Source organism: Pseudophryne corroboree, chromosome 8 (assembly GCF_028390025.1).
Source record: "Pseudophryne corroboree isolate aPseCor3 chromosome 8, aPseCor3.hap2, whole genome shotgun sequence".
NCBI lineage: Eukaryota > Metazoa > Chordata > Amphibia > Anura > Myobatrachidae > Pseudophryne > Pseudophryne corroboree.
Genome location: NC_086451.1, coordinates 375,480,321 through 375,495,043, shown reverse-complemented (window position 1 = coordinate 375,495,043; position 14,723 = coordinate 375,480,321). Strand labels below are relative to the sequence as shown.

At 43.8% G+C, this 14,723-nt stretch overlaps 1 long non-coding RNA gene across 2 annotated transcripts in view; it reads right to left on the bottom strand.

Moving 5' to 3' along the window:
• LOC134947825 (uncharacterized) overlaps window positions 1–14,723 on the bottom strand; it is a 64,279-nt gene that overhangs the window by 29,400 nt on the left and 20,156 nt on the right. For both annotated transcript variants that reach the window (XR_010182801.1, XR_010182802.1), the window contains exons 2-3: window positions 11,979–12,028; window positions 11,210–11,262 (exon numbers count right to left, since the gene is read on the bottom strand). This is a non-coding gene — a long non-coding RNA (uncharacterized LOC134947825). The remainder of the gene's footprint in view (window positions 1–11,209; window positions 11,263–11,978; window positions 12,029–14,723) is intronic.

Below are 14,723 nucleotides of genomic sequence, written 5' to 3'. Positions count from 1 at the left end.
TCCAACGGAAGGAACACTTTCTGTGATTCTGTGTCCAGTATCATTCCCAGGAATGGAAACCTCCATGTTGGCTCTAGGTGAGATTTCAGAAGGTTCAGAATCCACCCGTGATCCCAGAGTAGTCTGGTTGAGAGGCCAATGCTGTCTAACAACCTCTCCCTGGATGGCGCCTTTATCAGATGAACGTCCAGGTACGAAATTATGTTTACTCCCTGTTTGCGGAGGAGAAACATAATCTCTGCAATCACCTTGGTGAACACCCTCGGTGCCATGGAGAGACCAAATGGCAGGGCCTGGAACTGGTAGGGACAGTCCTGCAGTGCAAACCGTAGTTAAGCCTGATGAGGCAGCCAGATCGGAATGTGAAGGTACGCATCCTTGATATCCAGAGATACTAGGAATTCCCCTTCATCCAGACCTGAGATCACTGCTCTCAGAGACTCCTTAAATTTGAACACTCATAATTATGGGTTCAACAACTTGAGGTTCAAAATCAGTCTTACCGAACCGACTGGTTTTGGTACTACAAACAAGTTGGAATAATACCCCTTGTTGTGCAGATGAGGTGGAACTGGAACAATGACCTGAGTCTGTACCAGTTTTTGTATGGCGTCCGGTAAAGTTATACTTGCCTCCTGTAAAACTGTAAGTAGTAATAGTGTATCTGCACACACACAATTAATTAGATAGAAGTTTGGAACAAAAGTTCCACAGAGAACCCCTATAGATTGTTGGTACGTACCATTCTTAGTGGGGGTGCTACCAACTACAGCTATAATGGATGCAAGAAGAAGAGAAAAAAAGGGCTGTACTATCGGTGTGCACTGATAGTACAGCCCTTTTTTTCTCTTCTTCTTGCCTCCTGTAAAACTGGTAAGCCTGATTTGAAGAATCTGTGAGGTGGGAGCTCCTGGAACTCCAGTCTGTAGCCCTGGGAAATAAGATTTATGACCCAGGGATCCTGGCACGAACTTGTCCAGATGTGGTTGAAGAATTTTAGCTGGTCTCCCACCCACCAGGCCTTGCGGTCCACCGTCATGCTGAAGGCTTTAAGGAAGCAGAGCTTGAACTCTGTTCCTGAGAACCGGCAGTTGCTGGTTTGCGTGGTTTACCTCTAGCGCCTCTGGTGGCTGTAGAAAAACCTCTGGTTTTGCCCTTGAACTTTGCCGTCTGAAAGGACTGTAAATTGGAAGCTGAGTAAGCCTTCCGGGCTGGGGGAGCGGCAGAAGGAAGATATGTGAACTTACATGCAGTAGCTTTGGAGATCCATTTGTCTAGTTCATCTCCAAATAAGGCCTCTACTGTGACTGGTAGGCCTTTCATGCCTTTCCTGGAGTCTGCATCAGCAGTCCACTGGCATAGCCATAAGCCCCTGCATGCTGACACTGCCATAGTAGTGGCGCGTGCATCAAGCAAGCCTATTTCTTTTATGGCTTCCACCATAAAGTTTGCAGAATCCTGTATAAATTTCAGGAGTAAAATAATCTCCCCCCTAGATAAGGGATCTAACCCCTCAATTAGGTTACCTGACCATATAGCAATGGCTTTAGTAATCCACCCACTTTTTCCCATTTTTTCCTATCCTCGGGAGGAAAAGGAAAGGATGAGAGTAACCTCTTAGGGATTTGAAATTTCCTATCAGGATTAACCCACGGTTCTTCAAACAGGGTTTTCAGTTCCTTTGACACAGGAAAAGTGACTGAGGAATACTTTTTTATATTAAAATAAGATTACTCACACTCCTCTGTCACCTAGTCAGGGATCTGCAGAACGTATTTGATAGCTTCTATGAGAGCCTTTATTCCCTGTGACAGAGTAACCTCCCCTACCTCTGAGTCCACCTCTCCCTCCTCTATATCTGACCCTTCCTCATCAGAGTCAGACTGCAGGATATGGGCTAAAGTATGTTTTTGCGGACAAATAGCAAGGGTCTGAGACGCTGGTTTGGGAACTGAGTCTCTTTTCATAAACTCATCCATAGACTGTCTTAAGTATTGCATCTCTTTCTCATTGCGGGACAATTTAGTAGAAATATTGGAAATCATTCCCTTAATGGAGTCCAGCCATGCTGGCTCAGCTCTGCTAGCCTGGGAAGGTGCACTACACAGAGTACACAGTAATGAGCCCCCTGGGGAAGAGGAATACTCTGCCTTACATGAAACACACTCTTTGCCAGACATATTGTAAATGTGACAGCACACACACAGGAAAAGGTTAAAAGCACAATTAACCCACAAAGAGCCCTTCCAGAAAGACACAGAGATAGTATGGAGCCAGCACACAGTACCCTTACAGCTAATGCCAAGCTTAGCCGGGTCATAGTTACATAGTTTGTGAGATTAAAAAAAGACAATCCGTCCGTCGAGTTCAACCTATTTGTTCTCCTACTCTGTATTATTTTCAGGAGTAATTTTATATGTTGATAAAGTCGCCCATTGTGTTGTATTTCCTCATTTTATTAAAACTATGTTACGTGATCTATCCAGCATAACCCTGTATATCCTTATCCATTAGGAATGTATCTAGCCCATTCTTAAAAGTATTGACCGAATCTGCCATTACTACTTTCTCAGGCAGGGATTTCCAAACTCGTATTGTCCTTACTGTGAAAAATCCTTACCGCCTCTGTGTGCGGAATCTCCTCTCCACTAACCTAAGCGGGTGTCCACGTGTTTTCTGTGCTGGTCTTAACAAAAACAGATCTCCCGAAAGCTCTGTGTATTGTCCCCTTAAATATTTATAAATGTTGATCATGTCCCTTCTTAATCTCTTCTTTTCTACTGTGAACATGTCAAGCCTTGCAAGTCTTTCCTGGTATTCCAGCGTCTCCATCCCCTTAATTAGTTTGGTCGCCCGCCTCTGAACCTTTTCTAGTTCCAGGATATCCTTTTTGTAGTAGGGTGCCCCAAATTGTGCACAGTATTCCAGATGGGGCCTCACTAGGGCTTTATTTAGTGGGAGTATAACACTCTCATCCCTTGCATCAATACCCCTCTTTATGCATTCTAGTACCTTGTTTGCCTTTTTTGCTGCTATCCTACATTGGGTGCTGCTGCTAAGTTTTTTTTTATCTATGTGAACACCTAAATCTTTTTCCAGTATGGAGTCCCCTAAAATCACCCCATTAAGTATGTAGGTGTTATTTTTGTTCTTGCTACCAAGGTGCATCACCTTACACTTGTCTGTATTGAACCTCATTCTCCATTTTGCTGCCCATGATTTCAGTTTAAATTAATTGTTCTGAAGAGACTCAGCATCTGCCTCCGAATTTATAACCTTACATAGTTTGGTATCATCTGCAAAAATTTACACCATGCTCTCTAGACCTTCTGCTAGATCGTTAATGAAAATGTTGAACAATAGCGGTCCGAGTACAGACCCTTGTGGCACACCACTTAATACTTCAGTCCAATTTGAAAAAGTTCCATTTACCACAATGCACTGCTCCGTATTATCGAACCAGTTACTAACCCAAGTGTATATTGTGCTCCCTAGCCCTAGTTCATGTAACTTATAGATAAGTCTCATGTGTGGCACTGTGTCGAAAGCTTTAGCAAAGTCTAAAAATATTACATCCACCACCTTACCCTGATCAAGGTTCGCACTGTTTCATAAAAGCCTAGTAAGTTTGTTTGACATGATCTATCCTTCACAGATCCGTGTTGGTTCCTAATAATAATCGTTTTGGCTTCAAGGATTATCTGTACACTATCCCTCAGAATACTTTCTAGGACTTTCCTCACTATAGATGTAAGACTAACTGGTCTATAATTGCCTGGTTCAGCTTTACTTTACTTTTTGAAGATTGGCACTGCTTCCGCTATACGCCAGTCTTTGGGAACCATGCCTGATGTAAGTGAATCATTGATGATTAAAAATAGAGGTCTTGCTAATTCGGAGTGTAACTCCATGAGAACCCTTGGATGAATACCATCTGGACCAGGTGACTTATTAATCTTAATTTTTTTCAATCGGTCACAGACTTCCTGCTCACTTAAATAAGCACTAAGCAGTAAGCAGTAGGACATTATCCTCTATTGGAAATACCAATGAAAAAAACTTGTTTAATGTATCCGCTATGTCGTTATCATTTTTATTAAGCCTCCCAGTTTGTCCTTTAAAGGGCCTATGATCTCCTTCTTCAATCTTTTGCTGTTGATATATTTAAAAAAAAATTGGGGTTTGATTTACTTTCCTTTGCTACTAGCTTTTCAGATTCTACTGTACTTTAGCCGTTCTTATTTCTTTTTTACATATTTTGTTGCAGACCTTATATTACTGGAATGACTCCGCCTTCCCATCTGATTTGTATTTTCTGAATGCTCACCTTTTTCTGCCCATTAATTCCTTAATATTTTTGTTAAGCCACATTGGTTTGTAGTTTTTAGTCCTTTGTTTGCTGCCCATGGGAATACATTTATGAGTAATCTCATCGAGCAGTGATTTTAACACCTCCCATTTCTCCGTAGTGTTTTTTCCTTGAAACAAAATTTCCCATTCAGTATCCCTTAAAGCACTCATCATGTCAAAGTTGGATTTGCTGAAGTTCAGAGTCCTAGTTGAATCTATATAGGACTGCTTATGAAAATTGATATTGAATGTGACCATATTGTGGTCACTGTTTCCTATGGGCTCCCCTACTATAATATTTGATATCAAATCCCCATTGTTTTTCAATAACAGGTCTAAGATTGCATTGTACCTAGTTGGTTCCTCGATTAGTTGAAGTAAGTAGTTATCATTTAGTGTGTTTAAAAACATATTACCCCTAGCAGTATCGCATGAATCGTTTGTCCAATTTATCTCCGGATAGTTAAAATCTCCCATCACTATTACGTAGCCTGATCCTGCCGCTTTATCAATTTGCTTCAGCAACATTTCCTCATCAGATATATTAATGCCACGGGGCTTGTAACATAGCCTCACTACTATCTTTTTCTTTCCCTTCCCCCTGCATGTAATTTAAACCCATAACGTCTCAACGGTTTTTACAGTTTCCTCATGAATATCCTCCATACATCAGGTTTTAAAAACAGCTTTATGTAAAAACAAAACCCCTCCACCCAGTTTGTTTGAGCTGTCTCTCCTGAACAGCGTATAACCCTCCATACTGACAAGTCATGAGATTCACCCCACCAGGTTTCAGTAATGCCTATAATATTGTACTGATTGCTTGTGGCAAGGATTTCTAGTTCCCCCTTTTTACCTGTTAGGCTTCTAGCATCTACATACATACAATAAAGATAAGTATTTCTCCTTGCACTAGGGACATCATTTTCTGTATGCAGTAACGGTGACCCATAAACGTCACTAGTCAGTGATCTGGCAATACCCTTGGTAATACCCTTATTAGTACCCATATTAATGGCCGTGAAGTCTGCTCTTTCCCTACCGCCTTCTCCACCCCCATTTGGTTTACTACAACCATCTTTACTATTCTCACTGCTTGACCAGTAGTTTCTAGCTAACCCCTCCACCCCAGACACCTAGTTTAAAATCTCCTCCAACCTTCTAACCATCCTTCCCGCAGATGCAGACTAAGTACCCAGATTGGTACAGTACACTAAAAATCACTCCCCCCCTGCTATGACCCCCTGTTACCGCTGAGGTAATCTGGAGTCACTCCGGAGGAGCTGCTCATCCCTGTCAGTCAGCGTCTGTGTCCACTGCAGAGGGAAAATGGCGCTGGTGAGCTGCTGGATCTGCTCATAGAGAAGCCCCGCCCCCTCAATGGCGCACGGTCTTTGCGCTTTTTTTATACTGGCTGAGGTGATTTAGTGCTTAAAATGGAGTCAGTCCCCTTTTAAGTCTGTGGTTGCAAGTGTGGGTACTGTGTACAGTGTACTAAGACTCAGTTCACCCGCTCAGAAGCTGTGCATCTGCACTGTGTACTGAGTTTGGAGACCCAGCCACCCCATGTAGAAGCCATGCGTCTCCGTACCCTCAAGCCGCCATAATGGCCGGCGACCTGCTAACTGGGACACCGGCTTAGTACTCACCACTCTTCACTCTTCTGGCTCTGTTAGGAGTGGCAGCGTGCTGCAGGAATGTACGCTCGCAGTGGTGGGGCTTGCAAATAGTTCCCTCAGGAGCTAGTGTCCTATCAGCAGGGAACGGGACCATTAACCCTTCAAGAGGTTGGGCCATCCCCCCTCCTAAGTCCCATGAAGCAGGCAGGCTGGTGCCAACCAGTCCTGCCTGGAAATAACAAACAGATAAAAGAAATGTTGAAAACTCTTCAGGAGCTTCCATAAGTGTGACCGGCTCCTCCGGGTACATTTTCTAAACTGAGTCTGGTAGGAGGGGCATAGAGGGAGGAGCCAATGCAAACTATCAAATTCTTAAAGTGCCCATGGCTCCTAGTGGACCCATCTATACCCCATGGTACTAAATGGATTCCCAGTGTCCTCTAGGACGTAAGAGAAATACTGTATATATATCACCATCCTGAAGAGCGAAAACATGAGCAGAGTTAACATCAGTCACAATCAGACAAATTAGCCTCAGGAGCAGGAGTTACACTGCGTTCCCACAGGAATGCTTCCACATCATGCACAGATAGTAAGTCCCTATAGGAAATCCCGTTGTATAAGCGTAATCTAGCAGGGATCAAACTTTTGACCGTCCTGTATTAGATGAGAGAAGAGAGGTGCGAAATCCTTCCTTGCCTTGGTTAGTTCCACTGAATAGTATGGAAATAATAGTATTTTATGATTGTCCCATTTAAGATTCCAATTCCTGCGGGAAGCTGTCCAGATTAGTTCTTTGTAAGCAAAGTTAAGAGGTTTAAAGATGACTACCATGGGTCTGGCGCCCTCTTGTGGATGTTGGGGGCCTAATCTGTGTGCTCTTTCGATTACCAGGTCAGAAGTGTAATACGATTACCAGGTCAGAAGTCGAGGAAGTGTAATACGAATAAAGTCATACAGTTCTTGTCCCATAACTGATTCCGGAAGCCTCAAGTTATTTTGCTGTGCACGATTTTCCAAATCTTGGACCCTGTTATGAAGGGCATAAATATCCTTTTCTGCTTCTGCTTTATTTACTAGCAGATGTTTTTAAAGTAGGGACATATGCAAATGTTTCATCCAGTCTGTGTTCAGTATGAAGGATTCTTTGTGATAGTTGCAAGATCTGCTTATTTATGTCTGCAGTCTGAGCTTTGAACAGCGCACCTGTGGCTTCTATAACTGCGCTGACCATGTCCCTGTATGTGACTGGGGCATCCATTTGCTGTGTTACCTTGTCAGCAACTATGGGAAAATCCGGTAAGGAATCCCCTTCAGAGGGATCAGTAAAATCATGTTGTGATGAGCTATCATCAGGGAGCTCGGCGGCAGAGTCATGCAGTAAAGTGTTGGAGTTGGCGTCCAGCGCCATCTTGGATTCAGTGCGGCACCGGTCCTTCTCCTGCTGTGAGCGCAATGCTTACTACCCGGCATTACGGTGAAGTACTTGTCCATACAGCAGCCTTAATCACTGCACCAGTGCTGTGACTTAGGTGTGTGTGGGAGGCTCTGGGGAGCCGTGAGATCGCTGAGAGGGTGTCCAGTCAGCGGAACTTACACGCTCAGCTACCGCTCATCGGGCAGCCAGAACCGGAAGTCACACTTGATACTTATATAAATTTATATTGTATAATCAGTATGAGTAAAATAAAACATTCCATATACTCTTTTTGCAGCTGTTAAATCTCCAGGTAATATCCTGGCATGTACCAAAAGAATATATAGAAAACATAAAACAGCGCAATTGGTGTATATTACGTGTTAATTTATTTACATGAAAACTTATTTTACTAAAATATACCTAAAAAAGGTCACATATATAAAGTACATTGCAAATGTATATAAATCTTGAGCTGGATGATTAGTTCAAGTAAAAGATATTTCATAAAGAACAATGTGTCTCCTTTGGCAAGAGAAGGTTTAGGTTTCCATATCCCTATGATTCCTTATGAGCAGTAAAAGGGTATATTGTTGTCATCCTAACATACGGGATACTGGCAGTCAGAAGACCTGGCGCCAGAATCCCAACAGCTGGCAGAATGCTGTCGCTGGAATCCCAACAGATGACATCCCAAATGTAAGTTAGAGTTAGGCTGTACTGGGTTCGGTATGTAATACGGCCGCCCGGGATGCCGAATGTCACTATCTCAACATCGGCATCCCAAGCGGTGGAATGCTGGCAGAGGGGCAAGCGCAACAAAGCCCCTTGTGGGCTCACTGCGCTCGCCATGCTGCAGGCACGGTGTACGCTCACCACAGGTTCTATTCTCCCTCTATGGGTGTCGTGGACACCCATAGAGGGGGAATCACCTACCTCGCCGGTATACCAACGGTGGTATGGCGCCCCCTTTGGGATCTCTGCATCTGTGTTGTGACTGCCAGGATACCGACAGTTGGTATGCTAACCACATGCCAAAATACTTACCCTAACAGTGTCGGGATCCTGTACATCGGGATGCTAACCAAGTATAAGTATTGGGGGATAGCTAAATACTTCAGTTTTGTCCCGCTCAGTGTTAGGACAATTCACTGATGTTCACAAAGTACCTTTTCCATGTGGGTAACCGTGTGATGGTTTGGTAATAGCCAGGGTGAGTCTCCTGCAGTTTCTTTCAGACCTGCAGACTCCCTTTGCATTTCAGTGCAGTCCCGTTCAGTAACTACAATAAATTCACTGGTGTGCAGATCGAGTATTTGTCTACGTGGAAATCCGCAATCAATTAGATCTTTGTACTCGTTTGCACGATACTTTTACTGCTCATTAGGAATGCATGGGAGGGGGGGGGGGAGTAGCCTAAACCTTCTCTTGGCAAAGGAGACACATTGTTTTTAATTATATATTTTACTGAACTAATCATCCAGCTCCAGGATTTATATACATTTGCAATATACTTTATATATGTGATTTAACCTTTATATATATATATATATATATATATATATATATATATATATATATATATACACACTTCTCAAAAACATAAAGGTAACACTAGAATAACACATCCTAGATCTGAATGAATGAAGTATTCTTATTAAATACTTTGTTCTTTACATAGTTGAATGTGCTGACAACAAAATCACACAAAAATGATCAATGGAATTCAAATGTATTAACCCATGGAGGTCTGGATTTGGAGTCACACTCAAAATTAAAGTGGAAAAACACACTACAGGCTGATCCAACTTTGATGTAATGTCCTTAAAACAAGTCAAAATGAGGCTCAGTAGTGTGTGTGGCCTCCACGAGCCTGTATGAACTCTCTACAACGCCTGGGCATGCTCCTGATGAGGTGGCGGATGGTCTCCTGAGGGATCTCCTCCCAGACCTGGACTAAAGCATTCGCCAACTCCTGGACAGTCTGTGGTGCAACGTGGCATTGGTGGATGGAGCGAGACATGATGTCCCAGATGTGCTCAATTGGATTCAGGTCTGGGGAACGGGCGGGCCAGTCCATAGCATCAATACCTTCATCTTGCAGGAACTGCTGACACACTCCAGCCACATGAGGTCTAGCATTGTCTTGCATTAGGAGGAACCCAGGGCTAACCGCACCAGCATATGGTCATACAAGGTGTCTGAGGATCTCATCTCGGTACCTAATGGCAGTCAGGCTACCTCTGGCGAGCACATGGAGGGCTGGTCGGCCCCACCAAAGAAATGCCACCCCACACCATTACTGAGCCACTGCCAAACCGACCATGCTGGAGGATGTTGCAGGCAGCAGAACGTTCTCTTTGGCATCTCCAGACTCTGTCACGTCTGTCACATGTGCTCAGTGAGAACCTACTTTCATCTGTGAAGAGCACAGGGCGCCAGTGCGAATTTGCCAATCTTGGTGATCTCTGCAAATGCCAAACATCCTGCACAGTGTTGGGTTGTAAGCACAACCCCCACCTGTGGAAGTCGGGCCCTCAAACCACCCTCATGGAGTCTGTTTCTGATCGTTTGAGTAGACACATGCACATTTGAGGCTTGCTGGAGGTCATTTTGCAGGGCTCTGGCAGTGCTCCTCCTGTTCTTCCTTGCACAAAGGCGGAGGTAGCGGTCCTGCTGCTGGGTTGTTACCCTCCTACGGCCTCCTCCACATCTCCTGATGTACTGGCCTGTCTATTGGTAGTGCCTCCATGCTCTAGACACTACGCTGACAGACACAGCAAACCTTCTTGCCACAGCTCGCATTGATGTGTCATCCTGGATGACCTGCACTACCTGAGCCACCTGTGTGGGTTGTAGACTCCGTCTCATGCTACCACTAGAGTGAAAGCACTAACAGCTTTCAAAATTGACCAAAACATCAGCCAGAAAGCATAGGAGCTGAGAAGTGGTCTGTGGTCATCCCCTGCAGAACAACTCCTTTATTGGGGGTGTCTTGCTAATTGCCTATAATTTCCACCTATTGTCTATTCCATTTGCACAACAGAATGTGAAATTGATTGTCAATCAGTGTTGCTTCCTAAGTGGACAGTTTGATTTCACAGAAGTGTGATTGACTTGGAGTTACATTGTGTTGTTTAAGTGTTCCCTTTATTTTTTTGAGCAGTGTATATTAGTAAAGTAAATTCCCATGTAATCTCACCCCGTCTTTTATATGTTAACTGAATATACACCTATTGGGGGTGTCCACTGCCCTCCATTTTATGTTGCTTTTACAATTAATGTGAATTATTTCAAGTTGGAAGTCCAGTACTAATATGTATCTTATTAAGACAAACAGGCTTTATCCCAAAATTATTATTTAATTTAGAGATAAAGAAAACAAAAACAATTATCATCAGTATATTACTGCTAATTATTTCTCCAATTATAATGATAACATTCAAATCCTTTTTGTAGATATCTATCTATCTATCTATCTATCTATCTATCTATCTATCTATCTATCTATCTATCTATCTAGACATTCATGTAAAGTATCTGTGTATTTGGAGGAATCGCTGTTATTAAAATCTTTAGTAATTTAACTACTGGTTTAAATGTGTAATACAAGGGTTTCTGAATTGTGTTCTATACATATCTTGATATTGTATCATTTTGAAATGACTTTTTTTTTAAAAAGAAGATAGAAAAACATAGTGCTTTTGATTCAGATGCAGAACTTTATGAGATATACTACTTATTAAGGAATAGGTATATGATCCCCAAAGGTATTTATGTTAAATCAAAAAAGGGCTTTCAGAGCTTTAGCAATGATGCTTACCATGATGTGCCTCACGTGGTGGATCTGTATTTTCTTCCATAATTTCTTTATTGCTAAAAATTGTAAAAGTATACATATGACTACATGTGATGGAGAAACGTATTCCACAATGTCATTTAAGTTCGTTATGTTTATTTATGCATGTAAAAAATAAATAAAAAAATTTCTAGCTTAATTTTAAAATACTTCTTTTGACAATGATTTAAATATGTTATTGAACAAAAAACATGCTCTCACAATGCCATAGGCCACTCTCCATAGGCCCCCATTGTAATAGTAACTCCCAACCCTGAGGGGCAATAGAACCCCCAGCAGCACTATGTCCCAAGTTGCATTTCCCCACCCCCTAGTAGTGATAGATCCCAGAGACATTACCCCCATTGCCCTAAAACCCTGACCGAGGCACCTGCCCACTCCCAACCACCACTGGGGCCAATCATCCTGCACACACACTATCCAATTACCAGGCCAATTGGCCAATTATTCCCATTGGCCCGATAATTGGTAGTGTGTACCTGGCCTAAATCTCTAAATGTACATTTTACATCTGCCTTACCTGTAGAGCAACATGGTTTTGTCAAGGTGCAATGTTACTTGCTCCTTTTTGCTTTACTCCCAACTTAGAATCAGGCCCATAGTATGTCTGTGCTGTGCATAGTAAATTGTTTTATGGAAATTTGCATATTAAAGTTGCTAATCCTAATTGTGCTACTTAGATCATATGCACTAAAAGTACAATAAGTTTTCTGGAGCTATGAAAGTCTCTTACTCAGTGGTGGTGTTAAAGTTCTTCTCCTCAGGTACAGGTTCTGGAGACGCCTACAGTGCAGAGAAGAGAATCCAATTAATTTTAAGAGCAAAGAAGATCAGACCAACAATACAGCTATATATGGAATAATATAAGTTTACTATATTTAATTTAGAAGATAAAATTTATCCATAAAGGTAAGCTCTACAATATGCCAATACCATACAGAGGTGTTGGGTACCAATTATAGTCAGTGTAGGGGGAACCCAAACACTATTCTATTATTACATGGATTTCACTTTGCCACAGAATAGATAGACAGATAGATAGATAGACAGATAGACAGATAGATAGATAGATAGATAGATAGATAGATCCTAATGAAGTAGCCCTCAATTTGCCGGCACTCATGCAATTCCAGCAAGACAGGGACTACATGTGTAATACCCTGGAGTTATTTAAAAAATGGGGACCCCTTGTTTTATTTTGTTTTATTTTTACATTGTGGAACTACAAGTCCCAGAGTAGATCATGGGCTGAACTGTGATGTTCCCTGTCAGATTGGGACAGGGATTTTGCCGCCAATTCTCTGGTGTGTCACCTCTTACCCAGCAACATAAAGATTCCGGGAAAGTATGGCCCCAGCTGATTGGGTCCCCTGGGTTGTAGGGCAGAGTGACCAGGGGGTGGTCTGTTGCTGGGGCCCCGGGAGCCAGTCATCATAGAGGAGAGGGGAGGTGAAGGAGCACCAGAACCCTTAAAAGCTGATCCCCAGGGCAGGAGAGAAGCACCTGAAGGAATGGGAATATGTTCCTGGGGAAGTGGAACCATGTAGTGGCCAGAGCCTGAAGACTGGAGTATGCAGCGCTGGGAGGATCACTGCCAGAGGAGCCCGGAGGAATGGGACTGAGCCTACCTGGGGCTTATGTAGTGCCTCGCAGAAAAGAGTGCTGCCCAGATGCTGCAGTGTGGAGCCACTTACTGGGAGCCAGAACTCCGGGTGTGCCCGCTGGAGAACCAAGCTGCCCAGCCGCAGGTGAAATGGTGATGCCTGCCAGTTTGTGAGGGCCGTCTGCGCAGAGAAGAGCCGAGGGGAGAACCAGCGACCGCAGCACCAGAGCCAGGAGAATTCCAGAGACCCTGCCTGGGGAGAGGAGCAGGTCGTGTCAGTGCCAGCAGGGACGGAGCACGGAGATGTTCTGCCACTGGCTAAAGACTGGAGCGCTGAGCCGGAGAGACCACAGCCCATCCAGTGCAGCAGCGATGACCTCCTTCCCCTGGATCCCAAGGAGCGGCAGCTGGTGTCAGGTAGTGGGAGCGCAGGCATCATAGAGGACGTCCCTGGAAATAAGACCCCCGGCGTGGATCCCTGGTGGCTGGGAGATGACGGCGTGGACCAGAGCCTGCGGCAAGAAGAAGACCCCAGCGGTGAGAGAGGACAGCGCGGTGAGGAGGACGGCGCCGAGAGGAGGACCCGGTGATGGCTGCAGACGGAGAAGACCCTGGTGGCGAGGACAGTACAGAGCGGAGACCGAGCAGCGGACATCTGGTAAAGGGCGCATCCCCGGTGCAGTGCTTGGCATCCCGGGTGGTGCCAAAGATGAGGAGCAGTTCCGAGGTGGCAGAAGCGCAGCAGCCTCAAGGGTAAGATCACTCCATTCCCTTTCGCTGCAAGACCCTGTAATTCAACTTCCGCTGCCACAACTCTGTATATTGGGGACACATTGTTAAAAGGGGTTAGGCTCCCCTAAGTACCCCTGTGTCCCTCTATTTAACCCATTCCGCTGCCAAGACTCTGCAATATGGGGGTAATATACTGTATTCCAGGGGGAGAGGCTCCCCACTAGTGCTGTGCCCTGCATATGTATTGGGGGTTAATGAAAAGGGGTTATGCTCCCCTTAATTCCCCTGTGCCCCTATTTAAACCCCTTTCGCTGCAAAAACTTTGCATATTGGGCCACATATTGTTTAAAAGGGGGAAGGCTCCCCTTCATTGGTGCCCCGCAGGACATATTTAAGCAATTGTCTGCTGCGCTGAATTGTTAATGTATTTATCTGTTACTAAGGAATGCTGGTACTGATAGTTCTTTTATGCAAGCTCCGCCCAGCAGTGTGAAAGGTAATGTTAATGCATTTATCTGCTACTAAGGAATGCTGGTACCGATTTATTTTTATTATTATTATTATTATTATTTATTAACAGTTTCTTATATAGCGCAGTATATAGTATAGTAATGCGTGTGGATGAGAGACGTAGATCTTGTGCAGAGCGGAGAGGTCGGGTAAGGAGATATTTTGAGATGAGTGAAGAGATGTATGTTGGTGCAGTTTGGTTAATAGCCTTGTATGTGAGTAAAAGTATTTTATATTTAATACGGTAGAATAGCGGTAACCAATGGAGGGACTGACAGAGCGGATCTGCAGACGATGAACGTCTGGCAAGGAAGATTAGCCTCGTAGCTGCATTCAAAATGGATTGTAGTGGTGAGAGCCTATGTTTGGGAAGACCGGTCAGGAGACTATTACAATAATCAATGCGGGAGATAGTTCTTTTATGCAAGCTCCGCCCAGCAGTGTGAAAGCTAATGTTAATAATGAATTTATCTGCTATTAAGGAATGCTGGTACTTATAGTTCTTTTATGCAAACTCCGCCCAGCAGTGTGAAAGCTAATGTTAATGCATTTATTTGCTGTTAAGGAATGCTGGTACTGATAGTTCTTTTATGCAAACTCCGCCCAGCAGTGTGAAAGCCAATGTTGATGATT